The following is a 14,139-nucleotide window of genomic DNA, read 5'->3' on the forward strand; positions in this document are numbered from 1 at the left end:
CGCACGCCCGGCCGCCGCTCCTATTGTCTAATGGCGGCGGCGCCGGCAGTGGCCGCGGCCTGGGCTGCTGCGGAGGCTCCGGCTCCACCTGCTGCTGCCGCCGCCGCCGCTCAGGCCCCGTGCGCGCCGCCGAGGGGGGGGGCGCGCGCGCCCGGGGAGGCCGGCGGATCCCCACCCCGCCCGCCTCCCCCCGGGCGGCCGGCGCGGTGACCTTGGGCCCGGCGCGCCCCCGCCCCGGCCGGCCCCGCCCCCGCCCCGCGCGCCGCCCCTCGGGGCCGGGGCCCCCGTCGCGGCCGGGCCCTCGGTTTCCCCATCTGTCAGGGAAGGGCCCGGCTGTGGCATCCGAGCCGCCGGCTCTGTCATGGCGCGACCTGGACGCGTGCCAGAGACATGCTCGGTAACCTTGGCTCAGAGGCTGCTGTCTCCGAGGCCCGGTTTCCTCTTCCGTGGACAGGCAGCGGGGACGCCGCCGACCTCGCAGCAGCCATGCCCGCCACAGACATTTACTGAGCGCCTACTGTGTGCCTGGCCCGCCACAGACATTTACTGAGCGCCTACTGTGTGCCTGGCCCGGCCCCAGCATGGGAGGGAGGGAGCGGGATGGGGGTACCGAGTGCCGGCCCTGGAGGAGGACAAGAGGCGGACAAGACACTGATACCCCAGCCAAATCCCTGGCTGGTCAGAGGGTTGTACCAGCTATGGAGAAAAATAGTGTTTGGGGGGCGGGGAGCGCAGGGGGAGGCCCAGGAAGGTGCAATTTTAAAGGGTGGAGAGGGAGCTAATAGGGTAGGCGAGCAGGTAGGGGCTTATTCAAAGGTGGCAGGAACAGCCAGTGCAAAGGCCCTGAGGCAACATCATGCCTGGCACTGCAGGGCACAAATGAGGGCACAGAGCAGGGCCAGCAGCTTCTTGCAGCCACACAGATGCCCTGCGCCCAGAGGGCCCGGGCTTGGGTTAATCATCTGCTATTGTGCTCTGGAAATTTTTGCTGATTTTTGAACAAGAAACCTTACAGTTTTGTTTTGCATTCGGGCCTACTGGCAATGGGGCAGACCACATAGGGCCTGTGGCTTTTACCCCAAGGGAGGTGGGAGCCCTGGAGGGCTGGGGAGAGAGGAGGGGCAGGTTCTGACTCTGATTTTGATAGGATCCCTCCTGCAGACCCCAAATGTGGTCAAGTCGGCACATGCACGTTGACCTCAGCAAGTGTTAAATACTATCACCCCTAAATACTATCACCATCAATTCGGTAGCTTGCCTCCCCCTCTGGGGCCCCTACCCACCTGACATCCTAGGAGCCATTCCTGCTCCTGTGAGCATTTATTGAACACCTACTCTGTGCCTGGCTCTGTTCCAGGATGGTGGTATGAAGTACCTTCCCAGTTTCTGTTCATTGGCAGATGAGGGGCCTGGACTGGAGAGTTAGATGAATAAACAAAATACCTCCCTTTCCATCCATTAAAAAAAAATCAGTGATCAAAACTTCCATAATTTATGTATTTATTTTTTAAAGATTTATTTATTTATGCATACAAGAACTGGGGTACAGGCCAGAAGTGTGGGGGGTGAGGGGGTTCATCAGAGACAGAGTGGGGAGCAAAACAGGCAGACTGACTGAAATACACTGCTGAGGGGAGCAGCGGGCAACATAGGAGAGGTCTGCTGCGCCATCTGGGTTGCTCCCTGGCCGGCCGGGGATTGAACTCGTGCTGCAGAGGCTGCAGATGCTTCGTGGTGCTATGCTTAAGACCTTGCGCCACCAGGGAGGCCCCTGTTTGTAAAACTTTCCTAATTTAAATAAAAATTAAAACCCCGTCCATGATGACCAAAATGTTCACATGTTAAGGACAATATTGGATGGGACTGCAGATGAGTTGCAAACGTGCAGTCTACCTAGTCCCAACTCTGAGAGAAAAAACAAACCTTTAGAAAGTTCTTCAGTATGGGCCTCCCTGGTGGCGCAAGGGGTTAAGCACTGCACTATGAAGCAATCCGCAGCCTCTGTAGCACGAGTTCGATCCCCGGCTGGCCAGGGAGCAACCCACATGGCGCAGCAGACCTCTCCTGTCTCGCCCGCCCACTGCTCACCCCCCTGCATCTCTGGCCTGTACCCCAGCTCTTGTATGCATACACAAATCTTTTTATAAAAAAGGAAAGTTTTTCAGTATTCATGTGGGTTTTTGCAACGGAGAGACCCCACAAATCATGTTGAAGCCCCCAATCGGGACAGGCTACAGAATTTGTGGGGCCAGAGCATGATGAAATGGATTAGGAGCGTCATGATGGTGACAGCAGACAAGTGCAGGGTCTTTGACCTGCACCAGTGGCCTGACCCGGGAAACCAACCTTGCCCAAGCCTTGCTGTTCCCTCACCCCCACCGTGGAGACCAGATGCCCTTTCTCCCCGGAGGCCACCTGTATGACCCTTCTCTCAGCAGGCACCTCCCAGTATTAGAGACTCTCTCAGACTAGCAGAGGGGGTACAGAATTCCATACAGACAGCCCCAACACAGTAAGAGCGGGGCTGGAGTACAGGAAGGGACCCAGAGCTTTGCATTTCAAGGAGAATAATCATGAAAAGTTATTTTCAGAAAGAAGGGTCTTTGCAGCATGGAGAGAAGCCCCAAAGTGTGACCCAAACTATGAAAAATTAATAAACCAACCGATAGTGTACGATTTTACTATGTGCCGGGCTCTGCCTTACGCATTTTAATCTAGGTCCCGCCATTAGGTCCCTTTCAAAGATGGGGAAATTAAGGCACAGGGTGGGTAAGCCCTTTGGTCAAAATCACACAGCTGGTAGGTGGCAGAGCCAGGATGTCAACCCAGGCACTTGGCCCTATGCCACTATGTAGTGGTGGCCCTCTGGTTGGGGCATAAAGGTAGGGCATGTTGGGGTGCTGAAGAGCGAGCAAGGAGCCAAGTGGATGCAGGAGCTGGGATTTTTCCGGAGGGCACTGGGGAGCCTTGGGAGGCAGGGGTTGTTTTCTGGTGGGGGCCTGGCAATGCTGGGTGTTGAGCACAGCATCCTGGCTCCACCCCCTAGCACCCATTAGCACCTCCTCACCAGGTCTTGACAAGCATTGTCCTGCAGACCTTGCTGAGTGTGTGGGGGGAGTGGAGGGGCACAGCACAAAATTACCACCAGCTGAGAAGCCCTGGCTTAGAGCAAGCACTCCAGGGCCCCTAGAAGAAGGTTCTCCTGGTAGTCAGGTTGGAGGAAGGTGAGAAGAGAGGCAGTAGACAAGGGTGCTGCCTAGACCAAGGTTCAGGAGAGGACAGGCTGGGCAGGGCAGGAACTGCCTTGATCTGGTAATTAATTTGGGGGGAGCTGTGTCTTTGGAAGATCTGGTTGTCTGGGTGGTTGCCATCCGACACCAAATCCACAGGGCCGCTCTGCTCCTTCTTCTCCTGGGCTTCTCAGGGCCACATTTGGGGCCAGGTTGGGGCTGGGATCTGTCTCCTGTATCAAACAGTCTGAAACCAGCCTCACAGTCTGCTTACAAATGAGCGCTGGGCCTCGCGGCCTCCAGGGCAGAGCAGGCGCTGGCTGGCGTGTGATGGATGGGGCTGCATGGCCATTAATCAGAGGCAGGGGAGGAAACAGGTGGCTGTCACTCGGGCACAGGGGCCTCCTTCTGATAGGCCTGAGGGGAACTGAAGTCTCAGCTTTCTGGCTCTGGGTTCAACTGGAGCCCCTAGTCCACTTTAACCTGGCTAGAAGATTTGAGGCATAGAGTTTGCTGCTTTGCACTGAGCCCTCCCCCTGAAAAAAAATGGAGCTATTATTCATTCATCCCCTACCTCAGTAAATGTTCATGTACATACTGTGTGCCGCTATGGTTCTAAGTGGAGATTTACAGTGACTAAGAAGGATGAAAATCCCTCCCCTCAAAGAGCTGACCGGCTTGAAAAACTTGACTCAGGTCTTGACCTTCCTCTGGCCACAGCCCTGCAGGCTCCCACCTCCCACTGCCAAGTCCTTCCCCCAGGGCCCTGACAAGCCCTACCCCCTCTCACCCTTACACGCCCCCCCTTCCTCATCCCTCACTCTGCTGCAGCACAGCCTTCCTATTACCGTGGTCCTACTACGTGCCCAGCAAGGTCCTGCCCCTGCCCCAGCACAGGCTGTGCCCTCTGCTGGGAATAGGGTTCCCCCGATTCCAGTTTGACTAACTCCTTCCTCTCCTTCCAGTCTAGGCTTAAATGTCACCTGGTCAATGAGGCGTCTCCATGACTCCCCTGTATAATTCTGGCAGGACCAGGACGTGAGGGAGTGTGCTTTCAGGTGAGGTACTTTCCTTACGCATAAAATTTAAGGGGACAAAATCTCAGTAAAATCATAATATTTTAATGTAATCTTTTTTGTTGTTGTGATAAAATAGGTGTAAAACAACATTAAATATATTTGTAAGGTTGTACACCTGATCACCTCCATCTAGTCTCAGAACATTTTCATTACCCCCCAAAGAAACTCCATTTCCCATCAGCAGTCACCCCTACTCTCTCCATTGCCCTTGGCACCATGACCCGCTTTCTGTTGGTGGATGGACTTATTCTGGACATTTTGTATCAGTGGACTCACATACATATGGCCTCGTGTGTCTGGCTTCTGTCCTTGAGCGTCATGTGTTCAAGGGCCCTCCCTCGTAGTAAGACAGGATGGGTTCTGGAGCAAAGACCAGTTAGGACTCAACGGCAAAAAATGTGCAAGAACTTTTATGTTCCCAGGGGCTGGTAAACAAGAGGTTAAAAACCTGATGACTCTAGGCCTGGACACCTGCTGCCATAAATTTCCCTGGCTGTTTGGGTTTTGCCATTTCTGAGCTATCTTCCCACATTTTATCAAGTTGGCTGCTCCGGGAAGAAAAGGGAGTTGCACTCCCAGACGAAAAGGGAGTTGCAGACCTTGAGGCCAGGCTGGTTCACGCTGGCCTGCCGGCACACGGCCTCTGTGAGATGTTCCTTCTGGAGGTGGTCATGAGTCTGCACGCCCCCTGCGCTGCAGCTGGTGGGCACCCACAACCAGCACCAATAAGCGGACTTTAGCCAAGTCCATTTGCCTTGCTTTCTCAGCCAATAAAGTGGAACTCCTTTGTTTACCAACCCCAGCCCTAACACCTGTATAGACCCTAAGCCCTAAAACCTCAGAGAGTCTCTCGTGCCCAGGGAGGTCTCCTTGGAGCTCTCTTTCCTTGACATTCCAGTAATCAGTAAGCCCTGACTCCTTGCCTGCCCTCACTGGTGTCTATAGAATCCTCTTTTCAGTCTTTTTTTTTGTTTTTAAAGATTTATTTATTTATTTATTTATTTTTTTTAAAGATTTTTTTTTTAATAGAGGCATGTTTTTCTTTATTTGTTTGCTTGTTTGTTTTTGTTTTGTTTATACATGCACTGGGTACAGTCAGAGGCGTGGGAGGGTGAGAGAATTCACCAGAGCCAGAGCGGGGAGCAGAGCAGGCAGAAGGACCGAAGTACACTGCTGAGGGGAGCAGCGGGCGGCAGGAGAGGTCTGCGCACCATGTGGGACCCTCCTCCGGTGGCCGAGGAGCAGCCGGGGATTGAACCGGCGCCGCAGAGGCCGCGGGCAGCTTCGCAACCCAGCGCTCTACCGCTGCGCCACCGGGGAGGCCCAAGATTTATTTATTTATACAAGAACTGGGGTATAGGCTAGAGGTGCTGAAGGGTGAGTGGATTCACCAGAGACAGAGTGGGGAACAGAACAGGCAGACTGACTGAAATACACTGCTGAGGGGAGCAGTGGGCGAGTCAGAAGAGGTCTACCGTGCCATGTGGGCATCTCCACTGCCAGCCGGGATCGAACCCACACTGCAGAGGCTGCGGACAGCTTCACAGCGCTGCACTCAACCACCTGCACCACCAGGGAGGCCCTTCAGTCTTTTTTTTTTTTAAGATTTATTTTATTTATTTGTGCATACAAGAGCTGGGGTGTAGCCCCAAGGTGCTGGGGGTGAGAGGATTCACCAGAGAGAGTGGGGAGCAGAACAGGTGGATCTACGGAAATACACTGCTGAGGGGAACAGCTGGTGAGACAAGAGAGGTCTGTTGCACTGTGTGGGTCAGCTCCCTGGCCAGGGATTGAATTCTGCTGCGGTGGCTGCGAATAGCTTCATGGTGCTGAGACTTAACCCCTTGTGCCACCAGGGAGGCTTCACTTTTCAGTCTTGAGCAGAGGTCTCAAGAGCCTTTTCGCGACCTGGGAGCAGGGCCCAGTCCATTTGTCTGATCCCAGGGGTGGAGTAGTGGCGAGCAGCTCCCACTCCTGTGCAGTTGGAGGGTGGGATCAGACTGAAGGGCCTGGCCTGCTCTGGTGTCCAGTGACCGCGTCCCCAGTGCCACGGAATCCCTTTCCTTTGTATGAATGGGCTGCGGTCGCGTGCGTCCTTTCATCTGGAGATGGACACTCAGGCTGTTCCTGAGTGTTGGCTGCTCTGAATCACACTGCTGTGAACATTCACATCCACGTTTTTCTGTGGCTGTGTGTTTTTATTTCTCTTGAGTATATACCCACAAGTGCTGAGTCACAGAGTAATGCTGCGCTCCGTTTGCGAGGAATTGCAAGACTTTTCCACAGTGGCCACACCATTTTCCATTCCCACAAGCAAGGTACACTGTTTACAATTTCCTCACGTCCTCGACAACACTTGTTATTGTTCTTTAAAATATATATGTGTGTGGGTGTGTAACAACTATTTTAGTGGATATGAAGTAATATTGTGGTTTTGATTTGAAGAGGGCAGTATTTGAATAAATCAAATCTAATGCAAAAATTTCCACATTTTAATTAAAAAGAGGATCCAGCCCTGGACTTGCATAACCCACTTTCGTGCCTCCTCTCTCCCCAGCCCTATGGTAATGCCCCTTTTAAGTAGTTCAACATTTGCTTTGCTCCACAGGACTCATCACCATGTGAACTGTGGTGTACTTTATTTATTTTGTTGACTTTTTCAATCACTAGAATGGCAGCTCCAGAAGGCAGGGATTTTTGTCTGTGCTGTATCCCCAACACCTAGAAGAGTGCCTGGCTTGCTACAAATGATGAATAAATGGTGAATGAACACATGATTAATGAATGAATTGGTCCTAGTGATTTACTGGGAAATTAAATAAGTTAGGACAAGGGAAAGCATCTAGTACAAGTGTCCGGCACATGGCGTCTTGGATTCAAGGTTCATGAGCTGAGAGAATCCTCTATTGGCCAGGCAGGATTGGTTAACAGGACACCCTGAATTCACCACCTATAGCCTGATAGAATTCTCTGATTGCTCACACTTAGTGTTCTGATTGGTTAGACGTGGGTCATGTGACCACGTTGTTTCAATAGTAAGGTTGAATAGATACGCTGATTGGTCAGCTTTAAGTCACATGACTTTTCAAGTTCACTAAATGAGGACGTGAGTGACTATTCTTTCTATATTACTATTATTTTTCCTTTCTTCTACCTTCCTTTGTTTTACAAATGCCTACTTGCTATGGTAAAAAAGTGGGAAATAAACTGGCACTGACCAGGCACCACTTATACCTTATACACCCAGGTTGGCCTCTAATTTTCTTTTTTTTTCTTTTTAAAGATTTATTTATTTATGCATACAAGAACCGGGGTACAGGCCAGAGGTGTGGGGGGCGAGAGGATTCACCAGAGACAGAGTGGGGAGCTGAACAGGCAGATGTACTGAAATACACTGCTGAGAGGAGCAGCAGGCAAAACAGGAGAGGTCTGCTGTGCCATGTGGGTCAGCTCCCTGGCCGGGGATTGAACTCATGCTGCAGTGGCTGGCGATAGCTTGATAGCTTCATAGTGCTGAGACTTAACCCCTTTCACTACAAGGGAGACCCTCAAATCACTCTTTATTTCATTATTCTGTGTTATTCGTATTAAAATAGCATTCATCACTCTAAAGTTATCATGTTTAATTGTCTTCTTTATTTTAAAGATTTATTTATTTATTTATGCATACAAGAGCTGGGGTACAGGCCAGAGATGCAGGGGATGAGAGGATTCACCAGAGACAGAGTGGGGAGCAGAACAGGCAGACTGACTGAAATACACTGCTGAGGGGAGCAGCGGGCGAGACAGGAGAGGTCTGCTGCGCCATGTGTGTTGCTCCCTGGCTGGCCGGGGATTGAACTTGTGCTGCAGAGGCTGCGAATTGCTTCATGGCATGGTGCTTAACCCCTTGAGCCACTAGGGAGGCCCTAATTGTTTTCTTTATTATCATGAACCCCATCAGATTAAAAGATCCATGAGAGCAAGGAATGGCCTGTCTTGTTTAATGCTGTATCCTGGCACACGGTTTGGGCCTAGCAAAGGATTTATGCTCAGTACAAAAATTAGTATTTGTGAAATGAAGGAACAAGGTAGCAATTTTTTTAAAAAAAAGATTTATTTATTTGTTTATTTATTTATTTATATAGGCACTGGGTACAGTCAGAAGTGCGGGAGGGTAAGAGAATTCACCAGAGCCAGAGCAGGGAGCAGAACAGGCAGAAGGACCGAAGTACACTGCTGAGGGGAGCAGCGGGCGGCAGGAGAGGTTTGCACACCATGTGGGAGCCTCGTCTGGTGGTTGGAGATCGAACCGGCGCTGCAGAGGCTGCAGGCAGCTTTGCAACCCAGCGCTCAACTGCTGCGTCACTGGGGAGGCCCGAGGTAGCAATTTTTATCCCCATATTCCAGTTGAGGAAACTGAGGCTCAGAGTGGGGCTGTGATAGAGTATTTCATTCATGTATCGTTAGATTCTCTGCCTTCTTCTCCATCCCCAGAGCAATTAAAAAAAAATTATTGAACACCTACTGTGTGCCCAACTCTGGTCAAGATACTAGGGACACAGTGATCCACACAGACCTGGATTTTTACAGTCTAGCAGGGAAGCCAGACATTATATAACTGTATCAACAAATATGCTGTTACCATCCATCAGCAGTCCCATTGCTACCAGAATCCAGTTGTCCACTATTTAGGAAACCCTCTGAGTCACTTGACAGTCAAATGCCTGTGTCATCTGTCTTGTCTCCAACCACTTTCTGACCACTTTTTTATGTTCTGCCCCAAGATGACCCAAATTCATCTTGTCTTCCCTATCCCGTTCCTGGTCTTAGTCACCTCTCCTGGAGTCTGATTCCTGTTAACGAAGTATGGTGGTTAGAAACTACGATTTGGGTGCCAGGTGCGCTCAAATTTTGGGATTTTGCTGCAGCCACATCCTTCCAACAAATAGAGCTGATAAATAGGCACATGTGTATGTTCATGTATTTACATCTAAATCTACTTATTTATCTATAATTTATTATCTCTCAACTATCCATATGTTTATCATCTATTACCTGTATCTGTCTATGTGTTAGCTATCATCTATATATTATCTATCAATCAATCATCTATTACTAATCTATCTTCTCTCCTCCCTGCCCCCCATGTGTGTTTACACTGATCCCTCCAAAACCACTATCACCTCAGAATTTATTCCTCCTACTTCTTTTGCTTTCCATTTAACTCTTTGTCCAGTAGGGGGAACCTGGCTCAGAGGGCGAGTTTTGAAATCAGAAATGAAAGCTGTCCATGTCTTCCCTTGGTCAATATCCTCCTTGGGTTCCCCAATAAATAAGTAAAAGTATATGTATAATTGCTATTATACAGATGAATGTATACATATATAGATATAGATATCATTATAAGATAAACAGATTTTATTGTGAATTTCTCATAGAAAATTAAATTGAATGTCTATTTTGTCCATTTCATTGTACCATGTATTTCAATTTTCTGCTTAGTGAAAAATAAGTCAAGAAGTCTATCATTTTTGACTTGTTTTGGCTTAAATTTTGTAGCATCTTTACTATGTCCACCGCACAACCTGCCTTTGGCCTCTTCCTGCCCCATCTTCCTTTCCTTCATCTCTCCTTCTTGCTCAGCCAAACCAGGCAAGGGCCTGCCCCAGGACCTTTGCATGACTGTGCCCTGTGCTGGAAGGCTCTTGCTTCAGACTCACCTGGCCTGCTCCCTCACTTTCCTTGGGTTGTTCAGATGTCACTTCACCAGACAGGCCTTCTTGGCCCTCCCTAAAATAGCCTGACACCCCTCCCCCCTTCACTTGCTCTCCTGTATTTTTCTTTATAACAACACCTGTCTTTACAGTTTCATTTATATGCTTATTGTCCCTACTGGGGTGTCAGCTCTACAAGGCTGGGATCTTTTTTTTTTTTTTTTAATTATTTTTTCTTTTTTTTTAATAGAGGCATGTTTTATTTATTTGTTTGTTTGTTTGCTTGTTCGTTTATACATGCACTGGGTACAGTCAGAAGCGCGGGAGGGTGAGAGAATTCACCAGAGCCAGAGCGGGGAACAGAGCAGGCAGAATGACGAAGTACACTGCTGAGGGGAGCAGCGGGCGGCAGGAGAGGTCTGCGCGCCATGTGGGACCCTCCTCCGGTGGCCGGGGAGCAGCCGGGGATCGAACTGGCGCCGCAGAGGCCGCAGGCAGCTTCACAACCCAGCGCTCAACCGCTGCGCCACCGGGGAGGCCCAAGGCTGGGATCTTATCTGTTTCATTGCCAGCACAGAACTTGTCACACAGTGGGTGCTCAATGAATATTCGTCCATATGGAAATCTTTCCTAGGATCTGACTGCCCAGGTGAGGCAGAATGCAGCTTAGCCAGCTAGGGCTATCCCAAGGAAACACCGCAGATGGGGTGGCTTATAAACCACAGACGCTTCTGGAAGGATGATACCAAGATTCCTAGGGATTAGGATCTCTCCTCCTGCCTTGGGGCAGCTGCCTTCTCACTGTGCCCTCACACAGTCCCCTTGGTACATGCATGTGGGGAGAGCTCTGTCTTTCTCCCCTCTAGGGATACCAATCCCGTGAGATTCAGAGTAGGACTCCATTTTTATGATCTCATTTAACCATAATCCTTTCCTAAAGGTTTCAGCTCCAAATACAACCACGCTGGGGGGTGTGGCATCAAACAATCCGAGGGAGACCCCACTCAGGCTGCAGCTCAGCTCTGCTGCCTTCTGCCTCGCAGCCAGCACAGCTAGCTCGGGAATGACTAATGCTGCTTACTTCTCAGTGTGCTGAGCCCTCAAGCCTCAGGAAGTGAAAGAAAGATCTGCTCCCGCTCTGCTGGGTGCACAGAGTGGATGGGGACAGGCATCCCTCATTCCCAATGGGGCATGATCCTGCCCTGTAAGTCATTTGGGAACATCCAGGGACATCTGTGGTTGTCGTGACTGAGGGTGCGCTGGCATTGCGTGGGTTGGGCCAGGGATCCTGTTCAACACCCCTCAGTACCCAACATGCTCCCTTCTCCAAGAATGACCCCCCCACTTGAACACTAGCCATGTAGAGGGCGAGGGACTTTGCTGCTTTAATAAAAACCAAATGGGGGCCTCCCCTGGTGGCGCAGTGGGTTGAGCGCAGTGCTGTGAAGCTGTCTGCAGCCTCTGCAGTGGGGGTTCAATTCCTGGCCAGTCAGGGAGCTACCCACATGGCGCGGCAGACCTCTCCTGTCTCACCCGCTGCTCCCCTCAGCAGTGTATTTTGGTCATCTGCCTGTTCTGCTCCCTGCTCTGTCACTGGTGAATCCTCTCACCCTCTTGCGTCTCTGGCCTGTACCCCTGATCTTGTATAAATTAATAAATCTTAAAAAAAAAACAACACCAAAACCCAAATGGCAAATTGAGAGAAGAGGGTGTGGAATTTCTTTCCAGGAGAGTTGATAACAATGGAACTGATCTTTGTCATCACCAGGGCCTAACTTGACAATGAATGTTTTGCTTTTGTATTTTTCTTTCTCCCCAGAGCTTCCAGCTGCACCCTGGGGAGTCTGGTGTTGGCAGGGCCTGGAAGGCTGTTGGGGGTGTTTAAAGGCCTTTAAAAGGTGTTCCCGGTGTTTCCCTGGGGCTGTGCAGTAATTAGGCAGGGTGATTAGGAGGCCAGCTCCTGCATGACTATCTCTGGGGATACCTGAGGATATTTGGGGACTGTGGGAAGAAGGGAGGCTTGGTTGCCCACCTGGCTTGCCCTCCAGAGGCCCCCACTGCCTTTCCTGAGTCCCTAAAGCTGAGGTCAAGTACTTCAGCTTGTGACTGTGTGGCTCTGGACAAATTCCTCACTGGGTGTCTGCTTTCCCAAACATTTAGTGGGTGAGGACATATAATGTGACCCTTGCAGGCTCTGGGACCCCTGCCTGGCTCCCTGGTGCCTGGATCTCCCTTATTCCCACGTAACAAAATAACAGCACTTTCATCGTAAATGACCACGTCTTACCAAACTCCTCTGTCCCAAGCTCGTAGGGCAGACGCAGTGACCACTGCCATTTTGTGACCAAGGAAATCAAGACCCAAGGCCCAGAGAATCTGAGAAATGGGCCCAGATGCCAACAGCAGTGAGTGTATCCTGCACTGCTATGGGAACACCACCAGCAAGCATTTCCCAACTGCCTGCTGGACATGTTTTGCATAAGTGCCATGAAATGAGTTGTGACCACCCCCACCCCCTCTTGATCCATTGAAGCCCCAGCCTCCTGTGGGATGGTGTTTGGAGGAGGGACCTTTGGGAATCCGTAAGGGTTAGATGTGGTCAGGAGGGCTGGATTCCACGATAGGGTTAGTGTCAATCTGTTGTAGGACAGGGAGAGGGGCAGCCCAAACACCGCAAACCTGCCTATTTTACATGGGTTCTGCCATCCGCCGCATCAACACAAAACATAGGAGACTTTAATGGGAAGGAACTTTAATAAAACTAGGAAACAATACAGGTAAGGCAAAGAGTCTAGTTTCTAAATGAAGCACCCAAAGTTACCCGTCCCCTCGTGGGTAAAACTCCATCCATATGGGATCGGCCCAGAACAAGGCCCCAAAGCCTGCTACAAGTCTAAAGCATCTTCCAGTGGGGACCCACAGAAAAGGGTCACAAACAACCGGACAAGTCCGGAAGGAAAAGAGCAAAATCAACATCAAGATAAAAGCTGCCATTGTCACCTCCCCACGGGTCTCACCCACATCTGTGTCACCCCGTCCACGACCAAAAGTCAAGCGCAGTTTCTTCACGTGTCTCTAGGCTCCATGCGCCTCCTCCAGGTCTCCTGGCTCCATCCTGCTTCCTTCCTCAGTCTCTTCTTCAGCTTCTCTTCCTGCTCAGCTCCACCCTTCCTTGGGTGGGGCAGGGAACCTGGAACCTCCCCCTTTCCTGGGGACCACCCTGTTACACTTCTAAGGAGGGTCAGACACTGATCCTGCTGATACCTTGGTCTTGGACTTCTAGATCCAGCATCCAGATCTGTGAGGAAATGAATTTTGCTTGTCGAAACACCTGGTCTTGGTATTTCCTTAGGGCAGTACAGGCAGACTAAGACAATGAGTTATGCAACTTAATCATCAGACTAGCCCCAGGAAGTGGTGATAGTGAGGTGGTCCAGAGGCTCAGAGAGGGCAAGACACCTGCCAAGGATCACACAGCCAGAAGTGGACAGAGGTGAGATTTGAACTTGGCTGGTTTAGTCTTACATCCTGCAGGTATCTCCCCAACCTTCCCCAAAACCCCTCCCCTAGTCCCCAACCATTGCTTAAAGTGCTTGAAGTGAAAGAATTGAGTCCTTGGGAGTAAAGTGCTCAGAGCAGGACCAGTGAGGCCCATGTAAACACAGGTACCCCTGGGGGTCGTCCTGGTTTTCTGCTCCTGCCAGCTCGGTGAAGCGGGGCTCACATAAAGCGAGCCACCGGGTTTTTTGGTTGCTCAATACATATAAAAGTTATGTTGACATGATCCTGTAGTCCATTAAGTGTGTGATAGCATTATGCCTAAAACACAACATACATATCTTAAATAAATGTGACAGAGACAGGAAATGAACAGATCCTGTTGGGAAAATGGCACCGATAATCTTGCTGCACACACGGTTGCCACAAACCTTCAATTTGTAAAAAACGCAATATCTGCAAAGTACAATATAGAAAATATGCCTGTGTTAATTCAAGAAATGACAATAATGTCATAAACACAAGCATGTCTACCAACAGAGACACGCAGACATTGGACACACACAAGGAAAGCCCCTGCCCAGGGAGGCAGGCTGCTTTCTACAAACCAGGCTTTTTTTCTGTTGCCCGGGGGCA

Source organism: Talpa europaea (assembly GCF_964194135.1).
Source record: "Talpa europaea genome assembly, chromosome: 12".
NCBI classification, from domain to species: Eukaryota; Metazoa; Chordata; class Mammalia; order Eulipotyphla; family Talpidae; genus Talpa; species Talpa europaea.